Genomic DNA, 14,261 nt, shown 5'->3' with positions numbered 1-14,261 from the left:
GGCGTAGGTATAAATTAAAAAGTAAAGGTGATAATGATGAGCCCTGGGGTACTCCACAAGTGGTGGAAATAGTGGGGGCTGTAAAAGAGCCCAATCTTACAGCTTGAGTGCGACCAGAGATGAATGAACGAATCCAGCTCAACGCAGGGCCCCTAAGACCAGCTTGCTCAACACGGTTGACCAAGATGGTATAGTCAACCGTGTCGAACGCGGCCGAGAGGTCCAAGAGCACCAGAGCCTGATGGATCCCGTTATCCGCGTTCCGCCTCAGAGTATTTTGTACCGCAAGGATGACTGCCTCAGTCGAGTGACATGGGCGAAAACCAGCTTAGTTGGGTTCGAGGTATTCACTTTCTTCAATAAATTTAGACATATTGTCACAAACATAAGCCTCCAAAAGTTTAGCACAATACGGCAGCAATGATATAGGCCTATAGTTAAGCGGGTCGAGCGGGTTTGCTCCGACCTTCTTAATGAGGGGAATGAGTAGCGCCTTTTTGAGGTTGTTGGGGACTTTTCCCTGTGAAAGAGATCCATTCAGCATAGAGAGTATGCCCTCAGGAATAGCAGTTCCCACCTCTCTGAGGATGTGTGGAGGGCAGATGTCATCGGGTGAACCTGATTTCACCCTAGTAAGCAGCCTAGATAGAGTATCACCATCAATGAGGGGAAATGATTCCAGGGTCGAGGAATTATAATACACATCAGCCAAAAGGGGGGAGGGCAGAGTAGTGGAGATACTTTGTTTTATAGTGCAGATTTTATCCCAAAAAAAAGAATTAAGTGAATTACAGAGGTCCTGAGTGGGAACCACAGGTTGAGTAGTTCTATCACTGCCACTAAGACCTTCCACGATATTAAACAGTTCTTTTGATTTGTTATGGGAATTCAGAATTTTTTCCGAAAATTAATCTGTTTTATGTTTTTGGACAAGTTTCAGATAGTCCTTTCGAGCCCTGCAATAATTGGCTTTATCTAGTGCCGAGTAATCCGTTCGCCACTTCCGCTCCTTTTGACGAACTTCAAGTTTTAAAACCTTCAGGTGAGGTGTACACCACCTGTGGGCGTCATTGGGGCGGGAGCGGGGAATATTAGAACAGGGAGCATGGGCGTCAGCTGCTTGACGCAGCCAGTTGGTAAAGGCTTCTTCAGTCCTATCAATGTCCCGATCCAAAGGGGGGAGGGATGAAGTCAAGGTGTCGATAAAGGCTGAGATGTCAATATTCTTCCATACTCTGACTTTCCCACCTTTCTGGAAAGGCTGCTTTCTACTTTTCGCAATGGTGATAGTGAAATGTATCAGAAAATGGTCCATCCAAATACAAGGAGTAATGGAACGAATATTCAAGGGGATATTCTGTGACCATATTTGATCGAGGCTATGCCCTTTTTCATGGGTGGGTAAATGAATGTGTTGGATCAAGTTCAGGTCTAATAAAATATCTTTCAACGCGGCTGCCTGGGTGTCCAGCGTAGTAGAGTTCAACCAAAGATTAAAATCACCCAGCAACACGATTTTTTTGTGATTGATAATTAAAGGGGCTAGGTATTCTGCCAGAGATGCCGCAAATGTAGGCATATTTTGAGGGGGGCGGTAGATAAGGATCATTAATAATGATCCACTGTCAGTGTCTATTTTGAAGATCATGTTATCTGATCCCCTAAGGTCCAAAGATGGTAAGAGTGAAAATGTGTGGGTGTTGCGAATAATAGCTGCTACACCTCCACCTCTTTTGTCAGCAGGTCTATTAACATTTAAAATGTAGTAGTTAGAAGGAATAGCTGCTAAAATATAGGGTAGAGAATCTGCATTGAGCCAAGTCTCTGTAAAGAGTAAAAGATCAGTATGTATTCATAGTTATAATTTGTAAAGAGACAATCTTCACAAATTAAAAAGCATATTAAACATCATAACAAATTAATAGTTAAAAACAAGGAAACTACATAAAAGTCCTATATGTAGTTTTCTTGTTTTTAACTATTAATTTGTGATGTTCGTTATCATGTTTTTTAATATGTGAAGATTGTCTCTTTACAAAATATACTTATGAATAAAAACTGATTTTGTACATTTGAAAATACTGTGTTGGCATTATTGTTTTTCTACTATTTTGTTTTTCTTTGCTTTAGTTACCCTGTCCCTATCTTGAGTAATAGGGTTGCTCCTTTTTTTGTCTTTGTTAACAATCTTTGACCATAGTGGGAGAATGGCAGCTTTTATTTCTTTGAAGATTGGAGGTGGTAGAGGGTCGCTGAGGCAGTTAGATGGGTTGATCGTTAGAAGAATGTTATAAATGTCACTTTCACTGAGGGGAGTGAAGGAGTGCAAGGAGGCACTGTTCTTAGCACATCTCCCAAGGGACCGAACCGGCCAATGCCCTTGGAGGCGAGTGGAGAAGCGATCCCTGTATTTGGAAGAAGATCCCTCTTTGATTGTAGATCGATTTCAATGATTTTTGTTTTCTCCAAGAACAAAGTGGCTAATTCCTCGCTAGTTGGGGGAATGATGTTACTATGGTTTTGCTGGTTAGGTGCATTGAGCATATGTTGCTTAACGATTTCAAACAATTGTTTGGGACGGTTTTTGCCTTGGTTAAGTTGGTTTCTAAAGAAGACGGCTTTTGCATCTCTGATTTTTCTGTTGTATAAGTTCCTAACTGATGTAAGATGTTTTAGGTGTTCAGTGGAGGGTATGGATCACCAAGTTATTTTGGATGACCTTAGACAGCAGTGTTCGGAGCATAGGTTATCATTGAACCAGGGTTGTGATACTTTGGAGGAAGTGTTTTTCTGTTGTAGCGGGGTGATGGAATCAAGGTTTCTTGTACTAGAGGAATTATAGAAGTCTGTGAGGTCATGTTCATCCACCATGCCTCCTTGGGAGGGGGTTCATGGCAGTGTTACATCAGGTTGCAAAGTCTTTGGGATTCATGTTTCAGAGGTTCCTTTTCCATTGTTTTGTTTTCTTAGGTTGGACCCTCTTTGGGGTCCTCTAGGTTGATAAAGAAGATGATTCTGTAGTGGTCAGACCAATCACAAGTATTAATGGAATCCATTGTGAGGTTGTTGCTTTTAGATATGATAAGGTGTAGTGTTTCACCCTTGTTATGGGTTGGGTTGAGGCAGAATTGTATTCGGTCGAGGTCAGATAGGAAGGTTTTTAGACACATCACTGCTTGGGTATTTGAGTTAGTGCACTGGAGGTTGAAGTCTCCCAGGAAGATTTGTGTCATTAGAGGATCATCGTTGGGTATGGTGATTGCTATGAATTGTTCAATGGAGGCCAGATTGTCTCCAGGGGGATGGTAGAATGTATGTAATTTGCAGATAGAGCTGTCATTTTTTGAAATGTTGATGCAGAGATATTCACTGGTGGGCAGGGTGACAGGTTCTGATTGAGACAGAGAGTGTATTTCTATGAATGCAAGCTATTTCTCCACCCTGCTTCATATTTCTGTCCATTCAAATTATGTTGTGGCTTGGGGGGAGGGGGGACAGACTAGTATGTCAAGAAAAGGAGTAGAGGAGCAGTTTAGCTAGGTTTCTCTGAAGATCATGATATCAGGCTTATTTGTGAGGATGAGATCGTAGATATCAGGGGCATGTTTACTAGCTGATTTGCAGTTAAGAAGTATGCATTTCAATTGGCTAGTAGACTGGCTGGAAGGATTCCTGTGGATGTCAATGCTCTTGAGGTTGTCACTATCTATACCTCTGTGATTGTATGTGGATTCTCTATAGGGGTTTGCTTGAATGGCTTGGATTTGACCCCAGAATGTCTTGTTATAGGCTATTGGCCTGGTGTATGAGAGGAGTAGGTCGATGGAACATCAGACTGAGTAGTATCCACTGGGATGGATGCGGACACTACGTACGCCTACTCATTTGTGCTCCACCCACCAAATTGAAGGGAAGCTCCATCAGGACAGTTCCTTTCAAAGTACTAAAAGTTTGGTGGCTAACCACTGCTGGTTTTGACAGCTGTTCATCAAACTTTTGAAATGTTTTTGTTTTCCCCAAAGTGGGAGTTTGTTCTTCCTCTCTTTCCCTCTCTTCCTGTCTCTTTATCCCCATTTCCTTTCTATCTCTCTCAGTCTGACTGGCTTGTTGCACTCTTTTGTGTTGGGCAGCCTTTTTTTAATGAGTTTTACACTATAATATTGAATGCTATGGAAGGTGACTTGTAGTGCCTGGTGAACTTCGAGCCCAAAATCGAGTAACATTTAGCACATGGCATTTAGTAAGAAAGTGTAACCTGAAAAATTGCTTTAGGTACGATGGAAGGGCTTTTATCAAAAAAGCATGACTAGGAATTCTGAGAAAGAGGTGTGGCCTATGTAATTAAGGGCATTGCTTTAAAACATACAATCTAAAAACCTGTGCTTCCCACTCCATGATATATGGCGCATCCAGACATCTCAGATAACAACACACTTGGTTAAAACAAGCCTTACCTATTGGCTTTGCCAATGCTTATTAGCTGTATCAATTAGATGAATAATAACAATGATTTATTGTATTGTATTGTAATTGCATTTATAGAGCACTTACTACCACTGACGAGACGTCGAAGTGCTTTTTGGGCGAGTAGCGCGCTACAACAGAACCCATTAAAGATTAGTGGTGAATTAGTATAGTGTAATATGAAAGTGATTTGAGTGGCGGATATGCTAGTCAGCTACTTGGATTGTGTAGGATAGTGGGGGGATAGAAGAGGGAAAAAGGCTTACATTTATACAGACCTTGATAACCCTGATGAGGTGTGGAAGTGCTTTTTCAGCGAGCAGCACGCTACTCTTGAACCCATAAAGTATTAGTGATGAATTAGTAAAGTGAAATATGAACATAAGTGGTGGATATGTTAGCCAGTTATTCGGATTGCGAACAATAGTGGATGCATAGAAAAGGGAAAAAAGGTTTGCATTGATATAGCGCTTGGTACCTCTGATGGGGGGTTGAAGCACTTTTTTGGCGAGTAGTACTCTACTCCGGAACCCATAAAGGATTAGTGGTGAATTAGTATTGTGAAATATGAAAGTAATCTGAGTGGTGGATATGTTAGTCAGGTATTCAGATTGAGTAAAATAGCGCAGGTATAGAAGAAGGAAAAAGCTTTGCATTTATATTGCGCTTGCTAACCCTGATGAGGTGTTGAATTGCTTTTTCAGCGAGTAGCACGCTACTCTGGAACCCATAAAGTATTAGTGATGAATTAGTATAGTAAAATATGAAAGTGATTTGAGTGGTGGATTTCTTAGTAAGTTATTAGGATTGAGAAGGATAGTGGAGGGATAGAAGAGGGAAAAAGGTTTTCATTTATGTAGTGCTTGCTACCATTGATGGGGTATTGAAGCGCTTTTTGGTGAGTAGTACACTACTCCTGGACACATAAAGGATTAGTGGTGAGTTAGTATAGTGATATATGAAAGTAATTTGAGTGGTGTTTACGTTAGTCAGTTATTTGGATTGAGAAGGATAGCGAAGGTATAGAAGAAGGAAAAAGGTTAACATATATATAGCGCTTGCTACCCCTGATGAGGTGTTGAAGTGCTTTTTCAGCGAGTAGCATGCTACTCAGGAATCCGTAAAGGATTAGTGGTGAATTAGTATAGTGAAATATGAAATTAATTTGAGTGGTGGGCATGTTATTTGCATTGAAAAGGATAGGGAGGAATAGTAGACAGAAGGATTTAGAAATATTTTTCTTTTTTTTGAGTATTTGTTTTGGAGCTCATAGCTGCAGCAAGAGGTTTAGGATGAATAAAGGGGAGGTGGAGGGGGAAGAGTCAGAGGGAAGAGTTTAGAAAGGCTTGTTATGGGGGATTGGAATAGTAAAAGAGGTATGATATGATGCAAGGAGGGGTAGAGTAGGGAAGAGTCTAGAAAGGGTTATTTTGGGGATCATAGTAGTGGTACGGGGTTTGGGATGAATGAGAGAGTGGAGATAGGGGATATGTAGAGAGCAGTATAGGGTGAAAAATAGGGTGATGCATAGGATATGCTGAATTTAGAAGAAAAGTAATAACTATATAGTTCTATAAGTACATGGAAGGTATGTAGATGCATAAAGGAAGGTAGTATATGTAGATTAAAGACATATTAAATAAACTCCGGCTTTCAAATGTTGGTGTACATTAAATTCATTTTATTTATTCATTTATATCGCATTTTATTTGTAAATCAATAGTGAAGCATTTGAAGATATTTATGAGAAAAGATCTACTTATTTATGCATTCACTTATTTCCATGTTAAAAACATATAATAATGTTACTAACAGTAATATGTACATTTGTTAAGCAGAAATAATGAATATCTCTCTCTCTCTCTCTCTCTCTTTCTCTCTCTAATGAATGCCTATATACAGAGAGATATGCTGTATATTTGTGTTTGTGTATGGTGGTTTTCTCAAGATAAGGTGGTTATCTTTGGATATTATGTTGTGGGGTAAAGAGTACCATAGTGTGGCTGCTTGAACAGAGAATGATGTACCATCCATTATTTTTTTCTTGTACCATGGGATATTGAGGCGTTGCTTCTCTAGAGCAGAGGTTCCTTTGTTGAATGTGTTTGGTGATTTTATTCCTGATGAAGAGCATGTGAAAAATTATAATATAAAATGTTTCAATTTTTTGCAATAAGATAATGGAATAAAGTAACTCAGATACTAGCTTTCTTCACTTCATACTACTTTCATCTTCATCCTCTCACTCTGTTAGACAAGTGCACCTTTTTTCTCTCCACATATATAGGAAATGGTCAAGCTACATCTCTTTCTCTTTCAACAATTACATTTATGATCTGGTGAGGTGAAGGATTGGATGTGCATTTAGACTGCAGGTAAAGGATTGGATGTGAAAGTAGTCTGCACATCTCTACGACTCACTAAGAGGCACTATGAGAGACTAGTTTTGCCTTCATTCCAGAGCTCTCGTTTATGAGCGGTCACAAACACAAACCCACAACTAATCACACATTGGTTCAAACATAACAATCAGTATGTTATAAGGGTTTACTAATCTCCAAGCTATTGTTGCTCTTGAGTCATAGAATTTACATTGATTAGCTTTGATAGATAATGATAGTGTACACAACCGGAAAAATAGCATTAAGTGTTTGTCTGCTTGAGAGTGCAAAAATAAACCCTAATGTTTTTTCAAACAGAATAGTGAGAGCTGGTCCACATGGGGTTTTGGGATTTACTCTTCCCCCACCAAAAACTCAATCTTGGTGTAGTGAGCGAGTAAGTAACTTGAGTGGGAGAATCATTCACTGTTGTGATAATTAAAATTAGGACTTTGGGTCATTAATACTTGGAAAATCCACATTCACATGCACAGTGAATGAGCATGAAGGCAGTGGAGAGGGTCTGGACCATTTAAAAAACTGACAGTGTTGCTACTGCACAGATGGTTGAATTTTCTTAACTATCGTATTGTCAAAGCCGCTGGCAGTGACCAAGTTCCTGCTTTCACCCTCATCAAAATAGCCTGTTTGAGATTTTGTCAGTTTTAGCAAATAGTGGCAGAGCCAGCAAACTGGACATGACAATCAAGAGAGCACTGTAAATAAAGGCTTCCCTGCACCCAATACCAAATCTTTTTGCTCTCCATAACTCCATCTCCCCTTGTTCTCTTGCAGGTTTAGTTTTTCAACTGTCTGCTGCCCGTTGATACCTAAACATTTTCAAGTGATGGATCTACAACTATGTGATCTGATACTCATTTACTCTAACACTGAAGATCAATCCATTAGCAGAAAACAAAGTGCACCAATGGAAAAATCCTGCCATAAGGTCAGAGATCTTGGTATGTGACGACAATGTGTGGCATGCCATTGCAATCTATTGTATATAACTTCAGTGCTTGGCATGTAATGACATTCCTTATATGATACAGGAAGACAGTTATGGGTTGGAATATGACTTTAAATTCAGGTATGTGATAGCAGTTACTAGCATAAAAGGGCACACTCTGCCATGATTTTCAAACTGCAATTTCTGCCTATAAGAAATTAGAACATTATTTGAAGGGGGTGACAACCCACTGCAAATAATAATCACAATAATAATCACAATCTTTGTCAGAGTAAACCACTGAAGTCACTAATAAACCCATGCGTAACCCTCTGGTAGCCCAACACAAAGCAGTCAAGCTTAAGTTAGAGGCAATGTGTAAAGTATTTATCCAGAAATCAAACAAGCAAAAAAGGGAAAACACAACATAAGAAAAGCCCCAGACTAATTTAGAAAAATAAAGACTATTTTAAAATATACAATGACACAGAAAATAGAAATCCAATAAGTAGATTGAAGATTTTATTTTTTAAAGTACAAATTAAAATTAAGCCAAAAAGCACAAAGTATCAACTCTGGGTATCTCGTTGCACTACAAAGGCTCATAATCAAAAGTTAAGGCTGACCATTATAGAACACCAGTCTAATACAGGGACCATGTTTGTCCCGGTGGAAAGTGTACCATCTGACTTTCTTTTCTGGAGGAACAGAGGACGGCCACAAGTCATCAGCGAGGCAAGCCACAAGCTATATCAGTAGCAGGGCAGGCAGCTGAAGAGCGCAGTTCCTGTGTGGGTGCTGACGAAGGCAGGAAAGCTTTGAGTGGGCGATGTTGTTCCCAGCAAGAACTGAATGTCGATTGGATGATCCTAGGCATCAGTCCCAATTAATCTCTCTATGTTCGTAGTTGCAAACTTTTCAGGAAGTCAGATATCCTTCAGTAGGGCAAACTGGTATTTGATGCTGACTGGCAATACGACGTTAACGACTGCAGCTTCGACAGCAACCTAAGTCTCCATCGGTTCTAGAGTCAGAAAGTTGGTAAGAAGTTTCTAAGTCCTATGACTTGCAGCATGAGAACAGGAGGAATATACTCTAACACCAGCCAATTGCCCAGAACCTGGGGTGCACCACTTGGGGGTTAGGTTATTGCAATACAAAAACATACAAATTTCATTCATTGAGGTGTTCTTGTTCACCTTACTAGTAAAGCAGACATTTGTTTTTTTAAATAAAATATGGAATTACTTTGAAAAATCATTAAATATGGGAAGAAGATCAACATAAATTATGTACAAATGTTGCATTGTTTTATTTCAATCAGTCCTGGACAAAAAAAGGAGCAGAAATAAACAACAAGAATAAGAAGATAAAGAATGGAAAGAGTAAAACAGTAACCTATATACCCCTCCTTCCCAAACCAGCACCTCACTCGCTATACTGTGTTTGCAATGGAATATGTATGGATTATATAACCATGCCGCTCACACTGTGCTTCCTGCTTGCCCTGCTGCCAAAGGAGTACCTTTCCCGATGCGTACAGTTCCTTGCTGCCTCCCCACTGTTCCTGACTCGCTGGTGTGAGCGAGTCCTGCAATCAGCAGGACTTGGCAACGCTCCCAGCTGGAGTCACGTGGGTAGAAGGCAGAGGCGAGTACAAGCGTGAGGTGTACCGACCGGGGGACTGCGAGGACCAGCATCCCACAGTAAGCCCAGCTGGTGCCTCTTCCCCCAGCGGCCACGCCTACCGCCTCACGGACCTTAAAACCTTTCGCGACACCCGCTCCGCGGGTGCCACTCACACTGTGCTTCCTGTTTGCCCTGCTGCCAAAGGAGTACCTTTCCCGACGCGTACAGTTCCTTGCTGCCTCCCCACTGTTCCTGACTCGCTGGTGTGAGCGAGTCCTGCAATCGGCAGGACTTGGCAACGCTCCCAGCTGGAGTCACGTGGGTAGAAGGCAGAGGCGAGTACAAGCGCAAGGTGTACCGACCGGGGGACTGCGAGGACCAGCATCCCACAGTAAGCCCAGCTGGTGCCTCTTCCCCCGGCGGCCACGCCTACCGCCTCACGGACCTTAAAACCTTTCGCGACACCCGCTCCGCGGGTGCCGCTCACACTGTGCTTCCTGTTTGCCCTGCTGCCAAAGGAGTACCTTTCCCGACGCGTACAGTTCCTTGCTGCCTCCCCACTGTTCCTGACTCGCTGGTGTGAGCGAGTCCTGCAATCGGCAGGACTTGGCAACGCTCCCAGCTCGAGTCACGTGGGTAGAAGGCAGAGGCGAGTACAAGCGCGAGGTGTACCGACCGGGGGACTGTGAGGACCAGCATCCCACAGTAAGCCCAGCTGGTGCCTCTTCCCCCGGCGGCCACGCCTACCGCCTCACGTATAACACTGACATCACCCCGACCATGACGCGGGACGCGCGCGGGACGGAGCTCGGGGCGAAGACCGGGCAAAGAGCGGGCCGTTTGAGGCCGTTCGAGAGCGTGAGAGACCGGACCGGGCCCCTGCTATAAGCTCTGCTCCAATAGACTATAACTGTAGGTATACATCTAAATAATTGCCACTGAAACAGATTATTCAATTGCACCCTACAAAGTCTTAGGGTATCTCACACGCTGAAAATGAACACGAGGGGTAGCAAATTAAAAAAGCTAAAAAAAGCTGGGGTCGGGGAACAGCTATTAGGACCAATGGATGATTTTATCATTAAGGCAAATACATTCATTGATCAAAGCATTAGTTTGATTGAGGGTAGAGTTTCTACTGATCTTGCCATTGCAAGGCGATCATCACTGGGGCTACTGGCAGTAGCAAGAACTCAGGAGACAGAGAGTACGCTACCGCAATCACTACAAGGCAACAATAGGCTCAGTCTCCCAAATGTTGTAGACCTCTCAGCCTCCCAACTCTCTGTAACAATTTCAGACTTCGACCTAGAAAAAACGCCTGAAATCCTACCAGATCACACCCCAGAGGAAGTAAGACAAGCAAGAGGGAGGGAGCCATTGAGAAAAGGAAGGATAAGGAAAACGTAGACAAATCTGTAGCCAAGGATCTGGTCGATCCAATAGACTCAACTGTAACCTCAAACCTGGTAGGCACAACCTCCCAAATAGTTGATGCTGTTAACCACCATGCGACGATGCATCACCCCCCTCAGAATATTCCAGACACTATCACCCCAGATTCCCCTGCCATTTCGATTTCTAGCAAAGAACAGGATACATCGGAGTTGGTAAATAAAATAGCTTCACTATTAAATTCTTTTTTCCTTCCGTTAGAAACCAGACTACTAAACATCGAGACTCAATTGACTAAATTTGTTAACTATTCAAAGTCAAAAACAATTCAAGGACCGCAAAAAATGGGAATAAACAACCCAGCTGTATCATTCCCACAACAGAAAGCTACAACTCTAGTCTGCCCATCCCCTAAACAACAAATAGCAGCAAAGGCCCCCACAACAGTGAAACCCCCCCCTAAAGCCTCAACGCTTACACCTCAGATTAATATGGCCCCAAAAATACCTACATTAAATACGCCAGCTGTAAAAACATCAGTCCCAAAAACTCCTGCTCCCAAAAATACAAATCCTCCAGTAAATAAAGGAGGTATGAGAGGAACAACCAAGAGCAGGCTCCCTGTAAACATGCCACCTGAAGCATGCCCATATGTGGTAGTGATGACTGGGGTGCCAGTATTAAAGGGGGAGGGGGCAGAATCGAACTGGTCCTTAAAAAATAAGGTTCAACATTGGTTGAACACAAATCGACCCATTCCCCCCAACTGGTCAAGTAGGATAACAGCGGTATCCAGGACCCCTTGGGTGGGACATAGAAAAAAAACAATACAGGGAGACTGTATTGTGATCACCTTTGAGGTCCCAAGTGTAGTTGAGTACATCTGCTCTTGGGAGCATTATAGTATAGGTGGTGGGATTGACACAAAGTCTCTTTCCTTTTTCTACCCAAAAAGACACCATAATAACTATTCCCAAGAATTCGATAACACCTGGCGCAATGCAGTCTCACAACCTTGGGAACTTGACTTCCCTGGTCCAAAAACATCTCAATGATATAGTGACAATGACAACTCTTGGTGGTCAGTAGACCCCAATCACCAGCACTATGAGGGCCCGTGGCAGACCGTGGGACCACGGAATAGAGGCAGAGAATGGGAACACTGGGGTGGGTCTCGATATCGACCACACAGACCCACCCACAGAGATACATCACACTGGGAAAACTGGCAGGGTATACCGACTATGAATCGGTTCAGTGGCCTAGAAATGGTCGACTGACCATTAGTCGATATTCCAACTGCCGTACAAACTGTTCCAGTCCCAGGCCCAGATCCTCCTGGGAACAAGACGGTAGGGTCACATAACAAAACATTATTGCTGTCCGTCATCTTCTGGAATATCGCAGGCCTCCGACTAAAAATAGAGGATGGCTCTGCTGCTCACTTCCTTGAGGAAGGCAAGATAATATGTCTACAAGAGACATGGGCCACGAAGGTCTTACATCTTGTGGGCTATAAAACGCACTTCTCCCCAGCCATCCCAAGTAATGCAGGTAGACCCAGAGGGGGCCTGGTAACCTATATAGCTAACACAATAACAAATCTAAAGATATTAAATACAGAATCTCTTCCAAACTTCCAAGTGATTTGCCTTCTGGTAGGGAAAAAAGATAACATCATCTTAATAAATTTTTACAATAACTTAGAGGACGATCATTTTCTCAATACTCTTCGAATAATTCAGGAAAAAATTGTTCACCTCAGACAACTATATGAAAAAAAGGGTAATGTTCATATATTATGGGGAGGGGATTTTAATTTACACCCTTGTCCGTTCTCGGGCAACCAGAGTTGCGGAATAGTGGCCGAAGATGAGAACCCTCTCATACACTTCCCCCATCTAAGAACGGGGTTAGCCATGAATAATCTCCTTTCAGACCTCGAACTATCAATAGTAAATCAAATAGATCCAACTAAGAACCTATTAGAACCCACATATCGAGGGTGGGGGCACGAGACCACCGTTGATTACATCCTTCTGACAGATTGACTGAGACACCTAAGTAGAGATTTCAAAGTCATGGAAAACGCCTTAAGTGATCACTCCGCTCTTAGATTAGACCTCCTTTTGAATCACTCAATATCCCATACAACAACAATAGCAAATACCCTATCCCAAAATAGGCTTCAACTGGGTAAAAGAAATGGATACACGATAAAATGGGAAAAAGTTGATCCCACTAAACTGACCAATATATTAATAAAGAGAACATACACCAACATAATAAAATGTCTAGATTTATCAATAGACGACGGTACAGTCCTTGAAAATGTTAAGATAATACTAGAGCAAGTAAAAGTATTGCTGACCAGAAATCCGAAGCAAAATAACTCAACTTCAACAGGATGGTTTAACCATGATTGTACCAAGACGCAAACCAATTTAAAAAAGGCCCTTGGGCAACCAATTAGAGATCAGCAAAAGATACAGCACCTTAGGATACAGTACATTTAAGGCCAGAAAGATGAGTAAACAAGAGCTGAAATTAGCCCTATGGGACGATCTTCATAAAAGCGCACTTTTGAAAAACAGCGAGTCTTTTTGGCGAATAGTGAAGTCCCCTCTGTTATCTGATTCCAACAGACCCCAGATCGATGTTGCCATAGATGAGGAAACCTGGGTAAATCACTTTTCTAATATTTTCAAATTAACATCTCCTATAGAAGAATCACATCATCTTCTTCCCCCAGTTGAATTTCCAATATCACTGGAATTTGATCTACTAGATATAGAACAGGCACTGCGAATGAGTAAGGGTGGTAAAGCACCTGGACCCGATGGGGTCCCAGTAGATCTGTTCAAACATCTTCCGGATCTCTGGGCCCCCATACTCACACGAGTATGTACTGCAGCTGCAAAACTGGGACTGATGGAGTCGTGGTCAAACTCCATCATGGTGCCAATTTTCAAAAAAGGAGACTGCCAGGACGTTGAATGCTATCGTCCCATCTCGCTTTTAGACTCTTTGGGCAAAGTAGTCAGCAGAGTAGTCTTAGAACAACTTCAGCAATGGGCAGACTATACAAGCATACTATCGGACCTGCAATTTGGATTTAGGGAAGGCTTTGGAACTGTAGAACAGGCCCTTAATCTAAGCATGATTGTGTCCAAGTATATCCACGCAAAGCCAGGGACAATGTATATGGTATACGTGGACTTGTACTCCGCGTTTGACTGCGTATCTCATGCGAAGCTTTTGACCCTCCTAGGAACCATAGGGGTGGATCCCCCCCTTTTGGATCTCCTAAGAGAGCTATACGCTGAAGCATCTGCAAGAGTGCGTTATGGGATAAAAGGAGAGCTTACCGCACCATTCAGAGTAGAACGAGGAGTAGGGCAGGGATGTGTCTTAGCCCCCTTCCTCTTCTCCCTGTATACCAA

The sequence above is a fragment of the Lissotriton helveticus genome, chromosome 7 (genome assembly GCF_964261635.1).
Source record: "Lissotriton helveticus chromosome 7, aLisHel1.1, whole genome shotgun sequence".
Classification (NCBI taxonomy): domain Eukaryota; kingdom Metazoa; phylum Chordata; class Amphibia; order Caudata; family Salamandridae; genus Lissotriton; species Lissotriton helveticus.
This window is presented reverse-complemented; position numbering follows the sequence as displayed.